Genomic DNA, 18,460 nt, shown 5'->3' with positions numbered 1-18,460 from the left:
TTTTGCTAGCATGCAAATTAGCATGTGATATAATCTTCTTTTGTATTTGTATGATTTAGCAGTTTTCAGTTAAGATAAAGACCGTTGATAGAATCTTTGTTTTTGCCTAATGTTTAGAGACATGCCCATTTTCCAAAATGTACTAATTTTAAATGTTGTCAAATGTACTTCACTTTCTCTAAGGAAGCTTAATTATCCATGCTGTTTAAGGTAGCATGGCCGAGTGGTCTAAGGCGCTGGATTTAGGCTCCAGTCTCTTTGGAGGCGTGGGTTCAAATCCCACTGCTGCCAACATATTGAGATTTTGAAAACCTTTTCAGCTTATATTTATGATTTTGCTAACAGAAAAATTAGCATATTTTTGTATGAGTGCGTGCTTTGCTTTTTTGGAAAAGACAAAAGATAGAATCATTGCTTTTTCCTTTTTGTTTAGAGACCTATCCATTTTCCACAATGCACAAGTTTAAAATGTAGTCAGATACACTAAACTTACTCTAAGGAAGCTCTTTTAATGATGCATTAGGTAGCATGGCCGAGCGGTCTAAGGCGCTGGATTAAGGCTCCAGTCTCTTCGGAGGCGTGGGTTCAAATCCCACTGCTGCCAGTATTATGAGGTTTTGAGAACCCTTTGATCTAATTCTGAGGATTTTGTATTTCCATGAGTGTGTGCATTTCTGTTTTGGAAAAGACAGTTTTAGACTTTAGTTTAGAGACTTACCTAAATTTTAACAGACTTGTGTGTTCAAATGCCACTAGTATGAGTTCTTTTAAACCTTTTTATCTTATTCTTATAATTATGCTAACATGCAACATTAGCATATGCTTTAAACCCACTGCTGCCAGTATTATGAGTTCTTGAAATGTTTTTGTACTTATTCTTATGATTTTGCTAACATGCAAATTAGCATGTGATTTAATCTTCTTTTGTATTTGCATGATTTTCCAGTTTTCAGTTCAGATAAAGACTGTTGAAAGAATCCTTGCTTTTTTCTAATGTTTAGAGACATGCCCATTCAAATCCCACTGCTGCCATTATTATGAGGTTTTGAGAACCCTTTGATCTAATTCTTATGATTTTGTATTTTCATGAGTGTGTTAATTTCTGTTTAGGAAAAGACAGTTGAAAGAATCATTGATTTTTCCTATTGTTAAGAGACTTACCCATATTCCAACAGACTTGTGAGTTCAAATCCCACTGCTGCCACTAGTATGAGTTCTTTTAAACCTTTTTATCTCATTCTTATAATTATGCTAACATGCAAAATTAGCATATGCTTTAATCTCACTGCTGCCAGTATTATGAGATCTTGAAATGTTTTTGTACTTATTCTTATGATTTTGCTAGCATGCAAATTAGCATGTGATATAATTTTCTTTTGTATTTGTATGATTTAGCAGTTTTCAGTTAAGATAAAGACCGTTGATAGAATCTTTGTTTTTGCCTAATGTTTAGAGACATGCCCATTTTCCAAAATGTACTAATTTTAAATGTTGTCAAATGTACTTCACTTTCTCTAAGGAAGCTTAATTAACCATGCTGTTTAAGGTAGCATGGCCGAGTGGTCTAAGGCGCTGGATTTAGGCTCCAGTCTCTTTGGAGGCGTGGGTTCAAATCCCACTCCTGTCAACATATTGAGGTTTTGAAAACCTTTTCAGCTTATATTTATGATTTTGCTAATAGAAAAATTAGCATATTTTTGTATGAGTGCGTGCTTTGCTTTTTTGGAAAAGACAAAAGATAGAATCATTGCTTTTTCCTTTTTGTTTAGAGACCTATCCATTTTCCACAATGCACAAGTTTAAAATGTAGTCAGATACACTAAACTTACTCTCAGGAAGCTCTTTTAATGATGCATTAGGTAGCATGGCCGAGTGGTCTAAGGCGCTGGATTAAGGCTCCAGTCTCTTCGGAGGCGTGGGTTCAAATCCCACTGCTGCCAGTATTATGAGGTTTTGAGAACCCTTTGATCTAATTCTGAGGATTTTGTATTTCCATGAGTGTGTGCATTTCTGTTTTGGAAAAGACAGTTTTAGACTTTAGTTTAGAGACTTACCTAAATTTTAACAGACTTGTGGGTTCAAATGCCACTAGTATGAGTTCTTTTAAACCTTTTTATCTTATTCTTATAATTATGCTAACATGCAAAATTAGCATATGCTTTAAACCCACTGCTGCCAGTATTATGAGATCTTGAAATGTTTTTGTACTTATTCTTATGATTTTGCTAACATGCAAATTAGCATGTGATTTAATCTTCTTTTGTATTTGCATGATTTTCTAGTTTTCAGTTCAGATAAAGACTGTTGAAAGAATCCTTGCTTTTTTCTAATGTTTAGAGACATGCCCATTCAAATCCCACTGCTGCCATTATTATGAGGTTTTGAGAACCCTTTGATCTAATTCTTATGATTTTGTATTTTCATGAGTGTGTTAATTTCTGTTTAGGAAAAGACAGTTGAAAGAATCATTGATTTTTCCTATTGTTAAGAAACTTACCCATATTCCAACAGACTTGTGAGTTCAAATCCCACTGCTGCCACTAGTATGAGTTCTTTTAAACCTTTTTATCTTATTCTTATAATTATGCTAACATGCAAAATTAGCATATGCTTTAATCTCACTGCTGCCAGTATTATGAGATCTTGAAATGTTTTTGTACTTATTCTTATGATTTTGCTAGCATGCAAATTAGCATGTGATATAATCTTCTTTTGTATTTGTATGATTTAGCAGTTTTCAGTTAAGATAAAGACCGTTGATAGAATCTTTGTTTTTGCCTAATGTTTAGAGACATGCCCATTTTCCAAAATGTACTAATTTTAAATGTTGTCAAATGTACTTCACTTTCTCTAAGGAAGCTTAATTATCCATGCTGTTTAAGGTAGCATGGCCGAGTGGTCTAAGGCGCTGGATTTAGGCTCCAGTCTCTTTGGAGGCGTGGGTTCAAATCCCACTGCTGCCAACATATTGAGGTTTTGAAAACCTTTTCAGCTTATATTTATGATTTTGCTAACAGAAAAATTAGCATATTTTTGTATGAGTGCGTGCTTTGCTTTTTTGGAAAAGACAAAAGATAGAATCATTGCTTTTTCCTTTTTGTTTAGAGACCTATCCATTTTCCACAATGCACAAGTTTAAAATGTAGTCAGATACACTAAACTTTCTCTCAGGAAGCTCTTTTAATGATGCATTAGGTAGCATGGCCGAGCGGTCTAAGGTGCTGGATTAAGGCTCCAGTCTCTTCGGAGGCGTGGGTTCAAATCCCACTGCTGCCAGTATTATGAGGTTTTGAGAACCCTTTGATCTAATTCTGAGGATTTTGTATTTCCATGAGTGTGTGCATTTCTGTTTTGGAAAAGACAGTTTTAGACTTTAGTTTAGAGACTTACCTAAATTTTAACAGACTTGTGGGTTCAAATGCCACTAGTATGAGTTCTTTTAAACCTTTTTATCTTATTCTTATAATTATGCTAACATGCAAAATTAGCATATGCTTTAAACCCACTGCTGCCAGTATTATGAGATCTTGAAATGTTTTTGTACTTATTCTTATGATTTTGCTAACATGCAAATTAGCATGTGATTTAATCTTCTTTTGTATTTGCATGATTTTCCAGTTTTCAGTTCAGATAAAGACTGTTGAAAGAATCCTTGCTTTTTTCTAATGTTTAGAGACATGCCCATTCAAATCCCACTGCTGCCATTATTATGAGGTTTTGAGAACCCTTTGATCTAATTCTTATGATTTTGTATTTTCATGAGTGTGTTAATTTCTGTTTAGGAAAAGACAGTTGAAAGAATCATTGATTTTTCCTATTGTTAAGAGACTTACCCATATTCCAACAGACTTGTGAGTTCAAATCCCACTGCTGCCACTAGTATGAGTTCTTTTAAACCTTTTTATCTCATTCTTATAATTATGCTAACATGCAAAATTAGCATATGCTTTAATCTCACTGCTGCCAGTATTATGAGATCTTGAAATGTTTTTGTACTTATTCTTATGATTTTGCTAGCATGCAAATTAGCATGTGATATAATCTTCTTTTGTATTTGTATGATTTAGCAGTTTTCAGTTAAGATAAAGACTGTTGATAGAATCTTTGTTTTTGCCTAATGTTTAGAGATATGCCCATTTTCCAAAATGTACTAATTTTAAATGTTGTCAAATGTACTTCACTTTCTCTAAGGAAGCTTAATTATCATGCTGTTTAAGGTAGCATGGCCGAGTGGTCTAAGGCGCTGGATTTAGGCTCCAGTCTCTTTGGAGGCGTGGGTTCAAATCCCACTGCTGCCAACATATTGAGGTTTTGAAAACCTTTTCAGCTTATATTTATGATTTTGCTAATAGAAAAATTAGCATATTTTTGTATGAGTGCGTGCTTTGCTTTTTTGGAAAAGACAAAAGATAGAATCATTGCTTTTTCCTTTTTGTTTAGAGACCTATCCATTTTCCACAATGCACAAGTTTAAAATGTAGTCAGATACACTAAACTTTCTCTCAGGAAGCTCTTTTAATGATGCATTAGGTAGCATGGCCGAGCGGTCTAAGGTGCTGGATTAAGGCTCCAGTCTCTTCGGAGGCGTGGGTTCAAATCCCACTGCTGCCAGTATTATGAGATTTTGAGAACCCTTTGATCTAATTCTGAGGATTTTGTATTTCCATGAGTGTGTGCATTTCTGTTTTGGAAAAGACAGTTTTAGACTTTAGTTTAGAGACTTACCTAAATTTTAACAGACTTGTGGGTTCAAATGCCACTAGTATGAGTTCTTTTAAACATTTTTATCTTATTCTTATAATTATGCTAACATGCAAAATTAGCATATGCTTTAAACCCACTGCTGCCAGTATTATGAGTTCTTGAAATGTTTTTGTACTTATTCTTATGATTTTGCTAACATGCAAATTAGCATGTGATTTAATCTTCTTTTGTATTTGCATGATTTTCCAGTTTTCAGTTCAGATAAAGACTGTTGAAAGAATCCTTGCTTTTTTCTAATGTTTAGAGACATGCCCATTCAAATCCCACTGCTGCCATTATTATGAGGTTTTGAGAACCCTTTGATCTAATTCTTATGATTTTGTATTTTCATGAGTGTGTTAATTTCTGTTTAGGAAAAGACAGTTGAAAGAATCATTGATTTTTCCTATTGTTAAGAGACTTACCCATATTCCAACAGACTTGTGAGTTCAAATCCCACTGCTGCCACTAGTATGAGTTCTTTTAAACCTTTTTATCTCATTCTTATAATTATGCTAACATGCAAAATTAGCATATGCTTTAATCTCACTTCTGCCAGTATTATGAGATCTTGAAATGTTTTTGTACTTATTCTTATGATTTTGCTAGCATGCAAATTAGCATGTGATATAATCTTCTTTTGTATTTGTATGATTTAGCAGTTTTCAGTTAAGATAAAGACCGTTGATAGAATCTTTGTTTTTGCCTAATGTTTAGAGACATGCCCATTTTCCAAAATGTACTAATTTTAAATGTTGTCAAATGTACTTCACTTTCTCTAAGGAAGCTTAATTATCCATGCTGTTTAAGGTAGCATGGCCGAGTGGTCTAAGGCGCTGGATTTAGGCTCCAGTCTCTTTGGAGGCGTGGGTTCAAATCCCACTGCTGCCAACATATTGAGGTTTTGAAAACCTTTTCAGCTTATATTTATGATTTTGCTAACAGAAAAATTAGCATATTTTTGTATGAGTGCGTGCTTTGCTTTTTTGAAAAAGACAAAAGATAGAATCATTGCTTTTTCCTTTTTGTTTAGAGACCTATCCATTTTCCACAATGCACAAGTTTAAAATGTAGTCAGATACACTAAACTTACTCTAAGGAAGCTCTTTTAATGATGCATTAGGTCGCATGGCCGAGCGGTCTAAGTCGCTGGATTAAGGCTCCAGTCTCTTCGGAGGCGTGTGTTCAAATCCCACTGCTGCCAGTATTATGAGGTTTTGAGAACCCTTTGATCTAATTCTGAGGATTTTGTATTTCCATGAGTGTGTGCATTTCTGCTTTGGAAAAGACAGTTTTAGACTTTAGTTTAGAGACTTACCTAAATTTTAACAGACTTGTGGGTTCAAATGCCACTAGTATGAGTTCTTTTAAACCTTTTTATCTTATTCTTATAATTATGCTAACATGCAAAATTAGCATATGCTTTAAACCCACTGCTGCCAGTATTATGAGTTCTTGAAATGTTTTTGTACTTATTCTTATGATTTTGCTAACATGCACATTAGCATGTGATTTAATCTTCTTTTGTATTTGCATGATTTTCCAGTTTTCAGTTCAGATAAAGACTGTTGAAAGAATCCTTGCTTTTTTCTAATGTTTAGAGACATGCCCATTCAAATCCCACTGCTGCCATTATTATGAGGTTTTGAGAACCCTTTGATCTAATTCTTATGATTTTGTATTTTCATGAGTGTGTTAATTTCTGTTTAGGAAAAGACAGTTGAAAGAATCATTGATTTTTCCTATTGTTAAGAGGCTTACCCATATTCCAACAGACTTGTGAGTTCAAATCCCACTGCTGCCACTAGTATGAGTTCTTTTAAACCTTTTTATCTAATTCTTATAATTATGCTAACATGCAAAATTAGCATATGCTTTAATCTCACTGCTGCCAGTATTATGAGATCTTGAAATGTTTTTGTACTTATTCTTATGATTTTGCTAGCATGCAAATTAGCATGTGATATAATCTTCTTTTGTATTTGTATGATTTAGCAGTTTTCAGTTAAGATAAAGACCGTTGATAGAATCTTTGTTTTTGCCTAATGTTTAAAGACATGCCCATTTTCCAAAATGTACTAATTTTAAATGTTGTCAAATGTACTTCACTTTCTCTAAGGAAGCTTAATTAACCATGCTGTTTAAGGTAGCATGGCCGAGTGGTCTAAGGCGCTGGATTTAGGCTCCAGTCTCTTTGGAGGCGTGGGTTCAAATCCCACTGCTGCCAACATATTGAGGTTTTGAAAACCTTTTCAGCTTATATTTATGATTTTGCTAATAGAAAAATTAGCATATTTTTGTATGAGTGCGTGCTTTGCTTTTTTGGAAAAGACAAAAGATAGAATCATTGCTTTTTCCTTTTTGTTTAGAGACCTATCCATTTTCCACAATGCACAAGTTTAAAATGTAGTCAGATACACTAAACTTACTCTCAGGAAGCTCTTTTAATGATGCATTAGGTAGCATGGCCGAGCAGTCTAAGGCGCTGGATTAAGGCTCCAGTCTCTTCGGAGGCGTGTGTTCAAATCCCACTGCTGCCAGTATTATGAGGTTTTGAGAACCCTTTGATCTAATTCTGAGGATTTTGTATTTCCATGAGTGTGTGCATTTCTGTTTTGGAAAAGACAGTTTTAGACTTTAGTTTAGAGACTTATCTAAATTTTAACAGACTTGTGGGTTCAAATGCCACTAGTATGAGTTCTTTTAAACCTTTTTATCTTATTCTTATAATTATGCTAACATGCAAAATTAGCATATGCTTTAAACCCACTGCTGCCAGTATTATGAGATCTTGAAATGTTTTTGTACTTATTCTTATGATTTTGCTAACATGCAAATTAGCATGTGATTTAATCTTCTTTTGTATTTGCATGATTTTCTAGTTTTCAGTTCAGATAAAGACTGTTGAAAGAATCCTTGCTTTTTTCTAATGTTTAGAGACATGCCCATTCAAATCCCACTTCTGCCATTATTATGAGGTTTTGAGAACCCTTTGATCTAATTCTTATGATTTTGTATTTTCATGAGTGTGTTAGTTTCTGTTTAGGAAAAGACAGTTGAAAGAATCATTGATTTTTCCTATTGTTAAGAGGCTTACCCATATTCCAACAGACTTGTGAGTTCAAATCCCACTGCTGCCACTAGTATGAGTTCTTTTAAACCTTTTTATCTAATTCTTATAATTATGCTAACATGCAAAATTAGCATATGCTTTAATCTCACTGCTGCCAGTATTATGAGATCTTGAAATGTTTTTGTACTTATTCTTATGATTTTGCTAGCATGCAAATTAGCATGTGATATAATCTTCTTTTGTATTTGTATGATTTAGCAGTTTTCAGTTAAGATAAAGACCGTTGATAGAATCTTTGTTTTTGCCTAATGTTTAGAGACATGCCCATTTTCCAAAATGTACTAATTTTAAATGTTGTCAAATGTACTTCACTTTCTCTAAGGAAGCTTAATTAACCATGCTGTTTAAGGTAGCATGGCCGAGTGGTCTAAGGCGCTGGATTTAGGCTCCAGTCTCTTTGGAGGCGTGGGTTCAAATCCCACTGCTGCCAACATATTGAGGTTTTGAAAACCTTTTCAGCTTATATTTATGATTTTGCTAATAGAAAAATTAGCATATTTTTGTATGAGTGCGTGCTTTGCTTTTTTGGAAAAGACAAAAGATAGAATCATTGCTTTTTCCTTTTTGTTTAGAGACCTATCCATTTTCCACAATGCACAAGTTTAAAATGTAGTCAGATACACTAAACTTACTCTCAGGAAGCTCTTTTAATGATGCATTAGGTAGCATGGCCGAGCGGTCTAAGGCGCTGGATTAAGGCTCCAGTCTCTTCGGAGGCGTGGGTTCAAATCCCACTGCTGCCAGTATTATGAGGTTTTGAGAACCCTTTGATCTAATTCTGAGGATTTTGTATTTCCATGAGTGTGTGCATTTCTGTTTTGGAAAAGACAGTTTTAGACTTTAGTTTAGAGACTTACCTAAATTTTAACAGACTTGTGGGTTCAAATGCCACTAGTATGAGTTCTTTTAAACCTTTTTATCTTATTCTTATAATTATGCTAACATGCAAAATTAGCATATGCTTTAAACCCACTGCTGCCAGTATTATGAGTTCTTGAAATGTTTTTGTACTTATTCTTATGATTTTGCTAACATGCACATTAGCATGTGATTTAATCTTCTTTTGTATTTGCATGATTTTCCAGTTTTCAGTTCAGATAAAGACTGTTGAAAGAATCCTTGCTTTTTTCTAATGTTTAGAGACATGCCCATTCAAATCCCACTGCTGCCATTATTATGAGGTTTTGAGAACCCTTTGATCTAATTCTTATGATTTTGTATTTTCATGAGTGTGTTAATTTCTGTTTAGGAAAAGACAGTTGAAAGAATCATTGATTATTCCTATTGTTAAGAGACTTACCCATATTCCAACAGACTTGTGAGTTCAAATGCCACTAGTATGAGTTCTTTTAAACCTTTTTATCTCATTCTTATAATTATGCTAACATGCAAAATTAGCATATGCTTTAATCTCACTGCTGCCAGTATTATGAGATCTTGAAATGTTTTTGTACTTATTCTTATGATTTTGCTAGCATGCAAATTAGCATGTGATATAATTTTCTTTTGTATTTGTATGATTTAGCAGTTTTCAGTTAAGATAAAGACCGTTGATAGAATCTTTGTTTTTGCCTAATGTTTAGAGACATGCCCATTTTCCAAAATGTACTAATTTTAAATGTTGTCAAATGTACTTCACTTTCTCTAAGGAAGCTTAATTAACCATGCTGATTAAGGTAGCATGGCCGAGTGGTCTAAGGCGCTGGATTTAGGCTCCAGTCTCTTTGGAGGCGTGGGTTCAAATCCCACTGCTGCCAACATATTGAGGTTTTGAAAACCTTTTCAGCTTATATTTATGATTTTGCTAATAGAAAAATTAGCATATTTTTGTATGAGTGCGTGCTTTGCTTTTTTGGAAAAGACAAAAGATAGAATCATTGCTTTTTCCTTTTTGTTTAGAGACCTATCCATTTTCCACAATGCACAAGTTTAAAATGTAGTCAGATACACTAAACTTACTCTCAGGAAGCTCTTTTAATGATGCATTAGGTAGCATGGCCGAGCGGTCTAAGGCACTGGATTAAGGCTCCAGTCTCTTCGGAGGCGTGGGTTCAAATCCCACTGCTGCCAGTATTATGAGGTTTTGAGAACCCTTTGATCTAATTCTGAGGATTTTGTATTTCCATGAGTGTGTGCATTTCTGTTTTGGAAAAGACAGTTTTAGACTTTAGTTTAGAGACTTACCTAAATTTTAACAGACTTGTGGGTTCAAATGCCACTAGTATGAGTTCTTTTAAACCTTTTTATCTTATTCTTATAATTATGCTAACATGCAAAATTAGCATATGCTTTAAACCCACTGCTGCCAGTATTATGAGTTCTTGAAATGTTTTTGTACTTATTCTTATGATTTTGCTAACATGCACATTAGCATGTGATTTAATCTTCTTTTGTATTTGCATGATTTTCCAGTTTTCAGTTCAGATAAAGACTGTTGAAAGAATCCTTGCTTTTTTCTAATGTTTAGAGACATGCCCATTCAAATCCCACTGCTGCCATTATTATGAGGTTTTGAGAACCCTTTGATCTAATTCTTATGATTTTGTATTTTCATGAGTGTGTTAATTTCTGTTTAGGAAAAGACAGTTGAAAGAATCATTGATTTTTCCTATTGTTAAGAGACTTACCCATATTCCAACAGACTTGTGAGTTCAAATCCCACTGCTGCCACTAGTATGAGTTCTTTTAAACCTTTTTATCTCATTCTTATAATTATGCTAACATGCAAAATTAGCATATGCTTTAATCTCACTGCTGCCAGTATTATGAGATCTTGAAATGTTTTTGTACTTATTCTTATGATTTTGCTAGCATGCAAATTAGCATGTGATATAATCTTCTTTTGTATTTGTATGATTTAGCAGTTTTCAGTTAAGATAAAGACCGTTGATAGAATCTTTGTTTTTGCCTAATGTTTAGAGACATGACCATTTTCCAAAATGTACTAATTTTAAATGTTGTCAAATGTATTTCACTTTCTCTAAGGAAGCTTAAATAACCATGCTGTTTAAGGTAGCATGGCCGAGTGGTCTAAGGCGCTGGATTTAGGCTCCAGTCTCTTTGGAGGCGTGGGTTCAAATCCCACTGCTGCCAACATATTGAGGTTTTGAAAACCTTTTCAGCTTATATTTATGATTTTGCTAATAGAAAAATTAGCATATTTTTGTATGAGCGCGTGCTTTGCTTTTTTGGAAAAGACAAAAGATTGAATCATTGCTTTTTCCTTTTTGTTTAGAGACCTATCCATTTTCCACAATGCACAAGTTTAAAATGTAGTCAGATACACTAAACTTACTCTCAGGAAGCTCTTTTAATGATGCATTAGGTAGCATGGCCGAGCAGTCTAAGGCGCTGGATTAAGGCTCCAGTCTCTTCGGAGGCGTGGGTTCAAATCCCACTGCTGCCAGTATTATGAGGTTTTGAGAACCCTTTGATCTAATTCTGAGGATTTTGTATTTCCATGAGTGTGTGCATTTCTGTTTTGGAAAAGACAGTTTTAGACTTTAGTTTAGAGACTTACCTAAATTTTAACAGACTTGTGGGTTCAAATGCCACTAGTATGAGTTCTTTTAAACCTTTTTATCTTATTCTTATAATTATGCTAACATGCAAAATTAGCATATGCTTTAAACCCACTGCTGCCAGTATTATGAGATCTTGAAATGTTTTTGTACTTATTCTTATGATTTTGCTAACATGCAAATTAGCATGTGATTTAATCTTCTTTTGTATTTGCATGATTTTCTAGTTTTCAGTTCAGATAAAGACTGTTGAAAGAATCCTTGCTTTTTTCTAATGTTTAGAGATATGCCCATTCAAATCCCACTGCTGCCATTATTATGAGGTTTTGAGAACCCTTTGATCTAATTCTTATGATTTTGTATTTTCATGAGTGTGTTAGTTTCTGTTTAGGAAAAGACAGTTGAAAGAATCATTGATTTTTCCTATTGTTAAGAGACTTACCCATATTCCAACAGACTTGTGAGTTCAAATCCCACTGCTGCCACTAGTATGAGTTCTTTTAAACCTTTTTATCTCATTCTTATAATTATGCTAACATGCAAAATTAGCATATGCTTTAATCTCACTGCTGCCAGTATTATGAGATCTTGAAATGTTTTTGTACTTATTCTTATGATTTTGCTAGCATGCAAATTAGCATGTGATATAATCTTCTTTTGTATTTGTATGATTTAGCAGTTTTCAGTTAAGATAAAGACCGTTGATAGAATCTTTGTTTTTGCCTAATGTTTAGAGACATGACCATTTTCCAAAATGTACTAATTTTAAATGTTGTCAAATGTATTTCACTTTCTCTAAGGAAGCTTAATTAACCATGCTGTTTAAGGTAGCATGGCCGAGTGGTCTAAGGCGCTGGATTTAGGCTCCAGTCTCTTTGGAGGCGTGGGTTCAAATCCCACTGCTGCCAACATATTGAGGTTTTGAAAACCTTTTCAGCTTATATTTATGATTTTGCTAATAGAAAAATTAGCATATTTTTGTATGAGCGCGTGCTTTGCTTTTTTGGAAAAGACAAAAGATAGAATCATTGCTTTTTCCTTTTTGTTTAGAGACCTATCCATTTTCCACAATGCACAAGTTTAAAATGTAGTCAGATACACTAAACTTACTCTCAGGAAGCTCTTTTAATGATGCATTAGGTAGCATGGCCGAGCAGTCTAAGGCGCTGGATTAAGGCTCCAGTCTCTTCGGAGGCGTGGGTTCAAATCCCACTGCTGCCAGTATTATGAGGTTTTGAGAACCCTTTGATCTAATTCTGAGGATTTTGTATTTCCATGAGTGTGTGCATTTCTGTTTTGGAAAAGACAGTTTTAGACTTTAGTTTAGAGACTTACCTAAATTTTAACAGACTTGTGGGTTCAAATGCCACTAGTATGAGTTCTTTTAAACCTTTTTATCTTATTCTTATAATTATGCTAACATGCAAAATTAGCATATGCTTTAAACCCACTGCTGCCAGTATTATGAGATCTTGAAATGTTTTTGTACTTATTCTTATGATTTTGCTAACATGCAAATTAGCATGTGATTTAATCTTCTTTTGTATTTGCATGATTTTCTAGTTTTCAGTTCAGATAAAGACTGTTGAAAGAATCCTTGCTTTTTTCTAATGTTTAGAGATATGCCCATTCAAATCCCACTGCTGCCATTATTATGAGGTTTTGAGAACCCTTTGATCTAATTCTTATGATTTTGTATTTTCATGAGTGTGTTAGTTTCTGTTTAGGAAAAGACAGTTGAAAGAATCATTGATTTTTCCTATTGTTAAGAGACTTACCCATATTCCAACAGACTTGTGAGTTCAAATCCCATTGCTGCCACTAGTATGAGTTCTTTTAAACCTTTTTATCTCATTCTTATAATTATGCTAACATGCAAAATTAGCATATGCTTTAATCTCACTGCTGCCAGTATTATGAGATCTTGAAATGTTTTTGTACTTATTCTTATGATTTTGCTAGCATGCAAATTAGCATGTGATATAATCTTCTTTTGTATTTGTATGATTTAGCAGTTTTCAGTTAAGATAAAGACCGTTGATAGAATCTTTGTTTTTGCCTAATGTTTAGAGACATGCCCATTTTCCAAAATGTACTAATTTTAAATGTTGTCAAATGTACTTCACTTTCTCTAAGGAAGCTTAATTAACCATGCTGTTTAAGGTAGCATGGCCGAGTGGTCTAAGGCGCTGGATTTAGGCTCCAGTCTCTTTGGAGGCGTGGGTTCAAATCCCACTGCTGCCAACATATTGAGGTTTTGAGAACCCTTTGATCTAATTCTGAGGATTTTGTATTTCCATGAGTGTGTGCATTTCTGTTTTGGAAAAGACAGTTTTAGACTTTAGTTTAGAGACTTACCTAAATTTTAACAGACTTGTGGGTTCAAATGCCACTAGTATGAGTTCTTTTAAACCTTTTTATCTTATTCTTATAATTATGCTAACATGCAAAATTAGCATATGCTTTAAACCCACTGCTGCCAGTATTATGAGTTCTTGAAATGTTTTTGTACTTATTCTTATGATTTTGCTAACATGCACATTAGCATGTGATTTAATCTTCTTTTGTATTTGCATGATTTTCCAGTTTTCAGTTCAGATAAAGACTGTTGAAAGAATCCTTGCTTTTTTCTAATGTTTAGAGACATGCCCATTCAAATCCCACTGCTGCCATTATTATGAGGTTTTGAGAACCCTTTGATCTAATTCTTATGATTTTGTATTTTCATGAGTGTGTTAATTTCTGTTTAGGAAAAGACAGTTGAAAGAATCATTGATTTTTCCTATTGTTAAGAGACTTACCCATATTCCAACAGACTTGTGAGTTCAAATCCCACTGCTGCCACTAGTATGAGTTCTTTTAAACCTTTTTATCTCATTCTTATAATTATGCTAACATGCAAAATTAGCATATGCTTTAATCTCACTGCTGCCAGTATTATGAGATCTTGAAATGTTTTTGTACTTATTCTTATGATTTTGCTAGCATGCAAATTAGCATGTGATATAATCTTCTTTTGTATTTGTATGATTTAGCAGTTTTCAGTTAAGATAAAGACCGTTGATAGAATCTTTGTTTTTGCCTAATGTTTAGAGACATGACCATTTTCCAAAATGTACTAATTTTAAATGTTGTCAAATGTATTTCACTTTCTCTAAGGAAGCTTAATTAACCATGCTGTTTAAGGTAGCATGGCCGAGTGGTCTAAGGCGCTGGATTTAGGCTCCAGTCTCTTTGGAGGCGTGGGTTCAAATCCCACTGCTGCCAACATATTGAGGTTTTGAAAACCTTTTCAGCTTATATTTATGATTTTGCTAATAGAAAAATTAGCATATTTTTGTATGAGTGCGTGCTTTGCTTTTTTGGAAAAGACAAAAGATAGAATCATTGCTTTTTCCTTTTTGTTTAGAGACCTATCCATTTTCCACAATGCACAAGTTTAAAATATAGTCAGATACACTAAACTTACTCTCAGGAAGCTCTTTTAATGATGCATTAGGTAGCATGGCCGAGCGGTCTAAGGCGCTGGATTAAGGCTCCAGTCTCTTCGGAGGCGTGGGTTCAAATCCCACTGCTGCCAGTATTATGAGGTTTTGAGAACCCTTTGATCTAATTCTGAGGATTTTGTATTTCCATGAGTGTGTGCATTTCTGTTTTGGAAAAGACAGTTTTAGACTTTAGTTTAGAGACTTACCTAAATTTTAACAGACTTGTGGGTTCAAATGCCACTAGTATGAGTTCTTTTAAACCTTTTTATCTTATTCTTATAATTATGCTAACATGCAAAATTAGCATATGCTTTAAACCCACTGCTGCCAGTATTATGAGTTCTTGAAATGTTTTTGTACTTATTCTTATGATTTTGCTAACATGCAAATTAGCATGTGATTAAATCTTCTTTTGTATTTGCATGATTTTCCAGTTTTCAGTTCAGATAAAGACTGTTGAAAGAATCCTTGCTTTTTTCTAATGTTTAGAGACATGCCCATTCAAATCCCACTGCTGCCATTATTATGAGGTTTTGAGAACCCTTTGATCTAATTCTTATGATTTTGTATTTTCATGAGTGTGTTAATTTCTGTTTAGGAAAAGACAGTTGAAAGAATCATTGATTTTTCCTATTGTTAAGAGACTTACCCATATTCCAACAGACTTGTGAGTTCAAATCCCACTGCTGCCACTAGTATGAGTTCTTTTAAACCTTTTTATCTCATTCTTATAATTATGCTAACATGCAAAATTAGCATATGCTTTAATCTCACTGCTGCCAGTATTATGAGATCTTGAAATGTTTTTGTACTTATTCTTATGATTTTGCTAGCATGCAAATTAGCATGTGATATAATTTTCTTTTGTATTTGTATGATTTAGCAGTTTTCAGTTAAGATAAAGACCGTTGATAGAATCTTTGTTTTTGCCTAATGTTTAGAGACATGCCCATTTTCCAAAATGTACTAATTTTAAATCTTGTCAAATGTACTTCACTTTCTATAAGGAAGCTTAACTAACCATGCTGTTTAAGGTAGCATGGCCGAGTGGTCTAAGGCGCTGGATTTAGGCTCCAGTCTCTTTGGAGGCGTGGGTTCAAATCCCACTGCTGCCAACATATTGAGGTTTTGAAAACCTTTTCAGCTTATATTTATGATTTTGCTAATAGAAAAATTAGCATATTTTTGTATGAGTGCGTGCTTTGCTTTTTTGGAAAAGACAAAAGATAGAATCATTGCTTTTTCCTTTTTGTTTAGAGACCTATCCATTTTCCACAATGCACAAGTTTAAAATGTAGTCAGATACACTAAACTTACTCTCAGGAAGCTCTTTCAATGATGCATTAGGTAGCATGGCCGAGTGGTCTAAGGCGTTGGATTTAGGCTCCAGTCTCTTTGGAGGCGTGGGTTCAAATCCCACTGCTGCCAGTGTTATGAGGTTTTGAGAACCCTTTGATCTAATTCTGAGGATTTTGTATTTCCATGAGTGTGTGCATTTCTGTTTTGGAAAAGACAGTTTTAGACTTTAGTTTAGAGACTTACCTAAATTTTAACAGACTTGTGGGTTCAAATGCCACTAGTATGAGTTCTTTTAAACCTTTTTATCTTATTCTTATAATTATGCTAACATGCAAAATTAGCATATGCTTTAAACCCACTGCTGCCAGTATTATGAGTTCTTGAAATGTTTTTGTACTTATTCTTATGATTTTGCTAACATGCAAATTAGCATGTGATTAAATCTTCTTTTGTATTTGCATGATTTTCCAGTTTTCAGTTCAGATAAAGACTGTTGAAAGAATCCTTGCTTTTTTCTAATGTTTAGAGACATGCCCATTCAAATCCCACTGCTGCCATTATTATGAGGTTTTGAGAACCCTTTGATCTAATTCTTATGATTTTGTATTTTCATGAGTGTGTTAATTTCTGTTTAGGAAAAGACAGTTGAAAGAATCATTGATTTTTCCTATTGTTAAGAGACTTACCCATATTCCAACAGACTTGTGAGTTCAAATCCCACTGCTGCCACTAGTATGAGTTCTTTTAAACCTTTTTATCTCATTCTTATAATTATGCTAACATGCAAAATTAGCATATGCTTTAATCTCACTGCTGCCAGTATTATGAGATCTTGAAATGTTTTTGTACTTATTCTTATGATTTTGCTAGCATGCAAATTAGCATGTGATATAATTTTCTTTTGTATTTGTATGATTTAGCAGTTTTCAGTTAAGATAAAGACCGTTGATAGAATCTTTGTTTTTGCCTAATGTTTAGAGACATGCCCATTTTCCAAAATGTACTAATTTTAAATGTTGTCAAATGTACTTCACTTTCTATAAGGAAGCTTAACTAACCATGCTGTTTAAGGTAGCATGGCCGAGTGGTCTAAGGCGCTGTATTTAGGCTCCAGTCTCTTTGGAGGCGTGGGTTCAAATCCCACTGCTGCCAACATATTGAGGTTTTGAAAACCTTTTCAGCTTATATTTATGATTTTGCTAATAGAAAAATTAGCATATTTTTGTATGAGTGCGTGCTTTGCTTTTTTGGAAAAGACAAAAGATAGAATCATTGCTTTTTCCTTTTTGTTTAGAGACCTATCCATTTTCCACAATGCACAAGTTTAAAATGTAGTCAGATACACTAAACTTACTCTCAGGAAGCTCTTTTAATGATGCATTAGGTAGCATGGCCGAGTGGTCTAAGGCGTTGGATTTAGGCTCCAGTCTCTTTGGAGGCGTGGGTTCAAATCCCACTGCTGCCAGTATTATGAGGTTTTGAGAACACTTTGATCTAATTCTGAGGATTTTGTATTTCCATGAGTGTGTGCATTTCTGTTTTGGAAAAGACAGTTTTAGACTTTAGTTTAGAGACTTACCTAAATTTTAACAGACTTGTGGGTTCAAATGCCACTAGTATGAGTTCTTTTAAACCTTTTTATCTTATTCTTATAATTATGCTAACATGCAAAATTAGCATATGCTTTAAACCCACTGCTGCCAGTATTATGAGATCTTGAAATGTTTTTGTACTTATTCTTATGATTTTGCTAACATGCAAATTAGCATGTGATTTAATCTTCTTTTGTATTTGCATGATTTTGCAGTTTTCAGTTCAGATAAAGACTGTTGAAAGAATCCTTGCTTTTTTCTAATGTTTAGAGACATGCCCATTCAAATCCCACTGCTGCCATTATTATGAGGTTTTGAGAACCCTTTGATCTAATTCTTATGATTTTGTATTTTCATGAGTGTGTTAGTTTCTGTTTAGGAAAAGACAGTTGAAAGAATCATTGATTTTTCCTATTGTTAAGAGACTTACCCATATTCCAACAGACTTGTGAGTTCAAATCCCACTGCTGCCACTAGTATGAGTTCTTTTAAACCTTTTTATCTCATTCTTATAATTATGCTAACATGCAAAATTAGCATATGCTTTAATCTCACTGCTGCCAGTATTATGAGATCTTGAAATGTTTTTGTACTTATTCTTATGATTTTGCTAGCATGCAAATTAGCATGTGATATAATCTTCTTTTGTATTTGTATGATTTAGCAGTTTTCAGTTAAGATAAA

The 18,460-nt window shown here is 33.9% G+C and overlaps 18 non-coding genes across 18 annotated transcripts; all 18 read left to right on the top strand.

Annotated features, from left to right (window-relative positions):
• The first annotated feature begins 209 nt into the window (after positions 1-209).
• TRNAL-UAG (transfer RNA leucine (anticodon UAG)) lies at positions 210-291 on the top strand. Its single transcript has one exon. It is a non-coding gene; the product is annotated as a tRNA-Leu (tRNA).
• Positions 292-522: 231 nt separating this feature from the next.
• TRNAL-AAG (transfer RNA leucine (anticodon AAG)) lies at positions 523-604 on the top strand. Its single transcript has one exon. It is a non-coding gene; the product is annotated as a tRNA-Leu (tRNA).
• Positions 605-1,858: 1,254 nt separating this feature from the next.
• On the top strand, positions 1,859-1,940 carry TRNAL-AAG (transfer RNA leucine (anticodon AAG)). Its single transcript has one exon. It is a non-coding gene; the product is annotated as a tRNA-Leu (tRNA).
• Positions 1,941-2,881: 941 nt separating this feature from the next.
• On the top strand, positions 2,882-2,963 carry TRNAL-UAG (transfer RNA leucine (anticodon UAG)). Its single transcript has one exon. It is a non-coding gene; the product is annotated as a tRNA-Leu (tRNA).
• Positions 2,964-4,216: 1,253 nt separating this feature from the next.
• Positions 4,217-4,298, top strand: TRNAL-UAG (transfer RNA leucine (anticodon UAG)). Its single transcript has one exon. It is a non-coding gene; the product is annotated as a tRNA-Leu (tRNA).
• Positions 4,299-5,552: 1,254 nt separating this feature from the next.
• TRNAL-UAG (transfer RNA leucine (anticodon UAG)) lies at positions 5,553-5,634 on the top strand. Its single transcript has one exon. It is a non-coding gene; the product is annotated as a tRNA-Leu (tRNA).
• A 1,254-nt stretch (positions 5,635-6,888) lies between these two features.
• TRNAL-UAG (transfer RNA leucine (anticodon UAG)) lies at positions 6,889-6,970 on the top strand. The gene has a single exon. It is a non-coding gene; the product is annotated as a tRNA-Leu (tRNA).
• A 1,254-nt stretch (positions 6,971-8,224) lies between these two features.
• TRNAL-UAG (transfer RNA leucine (anticodon UAG)) lies at positions 8,225-8,306 on the top strand. Its single transcript has one exon. It is a non-coding gene; the product is annotated as a tRNA-Leu (tRNA).
• A 231-nt stretch (positions 8,307-8,537) lies between these two features.
• Positions 8,538-8,619, top strand: TRNAL-AAG (transfer RNA leucine (anticodon AAG)). Its single transcript has one exon. It is a non-coding gene; the product is annotated as a tRNA-Leu (tRNA).
• Positions 8,620-9,551: 932 nt separating this feature from the next.
• On the top strand, positions 9,552-9,633 carry TRNAL-UAG (transfer RNA leucine (anticodon UAG)). The gene has a single exon. It is a non-coding gene; the product is annotated as a tRNA-Leu (tRNA).
• Positions 9,634-10,887: 1,254 nt separating this feature from the next.
• TRNAL-UAG (transfer RNA leucine (anticodon UAG)) lies at positions 10,888-10,969 on the top strand. The gene has a single exon. It is a non-coding gene; the product is annotated as a tRNA-Leu (tRNA).
• A 1,254-nt stretch (positions 10,970-12,223) lies between these two features.
• Positions 12,224-12,305, top strand: TRNAL-UAG (transfer RNA leucine (anticodon UAG)). The gene has a single exon. It is a non-coding gene; the product is annotated as a tRNA-Leu (tRNA).
• Positions 12,306-13,559: 1,254 nt separating this feature from the next.
• TRNAL-UAG (transfer RNA leucine (anticodon UAG)) lies at positions 13,560-13,641 on the top strand. The gene has a single exon. It is a non-coding gene; the product is annotated as a tRNA-Leu (tRNA).
• Positions 13,642-14,582: 941 nt separating this feature from the next.
• Positions 14,583-14,664, top strand: TRNAL-UAG (transfer RNA leucine (anticodon UAG)). The gene has a single exon. It is a non-coding gene; the product is annotated as a tRNA-Leu (tRNA).
• A 231-nt stretch (positions 14,665-14,895) lies between these two features.
• TRNAL-AAG (transfer RNA leucine (anticodon AAG)) lies at positions 14,896-14,977 on the top strand. The gene has a single exon. It is a non-coding gene; the product is annotated as a tRNA-Leu (tRNA).
• A 941-nt stretch (positions 14,978-15,918) lies between these two features.
• TRNAL-UAG (transfer RNA leucine (anticodon UAG)) lies at positions 15,919-16,000 on the top strand. Its single transcript has one exon. It is a non-coding gene; the product is annotated as a tRNA-Leu (tRNA).
• A 231-nt stretch (positions 16,001-16,231) lies between these two features.
• TRNAL-UAG (transfer RNA leucine (anticodon UAG)) lies at positions 16,232-16,313 on the top strand. Its single transcript has one exon. It is a non-coding gene; the product is annotated as a tRNA-Leu (tRNA).
• Positions 16,314-17,567: 1,254 nt separating this feature from the next.
• TRNAL-UAG (transfer RNA leucine (anticodon UAG)) lies at positions 17,568-17,649 on the top strand. The gene has a single exon. It is a non-coding gene; the product is annotated as a tRNA-Leu (tRNA).
• The last annotated feature ends 811 nt before the right edge of the window (positions 17,650-18,460 follow it).

This window comes from Ranitomeya variabilis, chromosome 5 (assembly GCF_051348905.1).
Source record: "Ranitomeya variabilis isolate aRanVar5 chromosome 5, aRanVar5.hap1, whole genome shotgun sequence".
NCBI lineage: Eukaryota > Metazoa > Chordata > Amphibia > Anura > Dendrobatidae > Ranitomeya > Ranitomeya variabilis.
The sequence above is the reverse complement of the archived record's forward strand: the minus strand, read 5'-3'. Positions and strand labels throughout refer to the sequence as shown.